This window comes from Monodon monoceros, unplaced genomic scaffold, assembly GCF_005190385.1.
Source record: "Monodon monoceros isolate NGI ecotype Baffin Bay Population unplaced genomic scaffold, NGI_Narwhal_1 Super_Scaffold_11, whole genome shotgun sequence".
In the NCBI taxonomy this organism is placed as follows: domain Eukaryota; kingdom Metazoa; phylum Chordata; class Mammalia; order Artiodactyla; family Monodontidae; genus Monodon; species Monodon monoceros.
The window spans coordinates 93,488,319-93,489,839 of NW_021703767.1; positions in this window are offsets into that span (position 1 = coordinate 93,488,319).

Sequence of the window (1,521 nt, forward strand, 5' to 3'; positions counted from 1 at the left end):
CTCTCACTGTTGTGGCCTCTCCCGTTGCGAAGCACAGGCTCCGGACGCGCAGGCTCAGTGGCCATGGCTCACGGGCCCAGCTGCTCCACGGCATGCAGGATCCTCCCGGACCGGGGCACAAACCCGCATCCCCTGCATCGGCAGGCGGACTCTCAACCACTGCGCCACCAGGGAAGCCCTCTATCTTATTTTAGAAGGTGTGTGTGTGTGTGTGTGTGTGTGTGTGTGTGTGTGTATGTGCGTGTGAACGCGCATGCACGCTGTAGATTCTTTGAGAAGTGCCATGGCCATGTTTCTGCAAACAGCCATCACCACTGGCCATAATCCTCCCCACATATGCTCTTCTTGTATCAGCCTGAAATCTGAACAGGACAGTTTTTTTGTCTTTGTCAATCCAAAGACAAAAGACTGAGCTTCAGAAGATGAGCAAAGGGAACATCACCTGTATAGGAACTGCCCAAACTATCTCAGGAGGCCTGGGAACCACGTGGACAGCCACTGTGGGGGAAGGGGCAGGATGCCCAGCTAATGTGCTTCCATTACTCATCTGACTCTTGGGTACCATACTGGATTGAATAGTGCCACACACCCTTCCCAAATTCTCTTCCTTCCCAGTACCTCAGCATATGACCTCATTTAGAAATAAGGTTGTTGCAGATGTAATTAGTTAACATGAGGTCACACTGAGATAGAAAGGACCCTTAATCCAATATGACTGATGTCCTTATAAGAAGATGAGACACAAAGACCTGTACACAGGGGGATAGACATGTGAAGACAAGAGGCAGAGATTGGATGCATCTACAATCCAAGGAACGTTGAGGATTGCCAGCAACCACAGAAGGTAGCATGAGCGAGGCAAGGAAGTATTGTCTCCTAGAGCCTTCAGAGAGACCATGGATGTCTGACACCTTGATTTTAGGCTTCTAGACTCCATAACTGTGTGACTATAACTTTCTGTTGTTTTAAGCCACTCAGTTTGTGCTACTTTATTACAACAGCAATAGGAAGCTAATACATTACTGAGGGCAAGATCCAGGAAACTGGGAGATTGGACGTCACTGTGGTTGCTGAGTTGTGTGTTTATGATGGGAAGAGGAGGCAATATGATGCTCCCAATCAAGGAGCATCACGGCTGTTTTTGTGAAGTTGCCATAGGCTGGTCCATGCTGGGTTTGTGTGTGTGTGTGAAGTCATAGATCTTTGGATGATACCATAATAGGATGGTTGCAAGAAAAAAAAAAAACTTCCTTTTGTTCTTTGAACACAAGCCAAGGTTTTCTGTCTTAAGAGAGTATAATGTCACAATTGGCAAGATCAAGGATGAGCTTCAAACCATAATCAGTAGAGGGATTATGAAAATTAGGCACATATATTATAAATATAGTAATTCACAAACTAATTTTCTTCAACATATCATGTAGTGGCTTTGACCTTAATCAAATATTTAACACTGAATTTAGATCATATTGATAAGGATGTTGCTGAATATAATTCTTAGTACATCACAGCACTGAACTC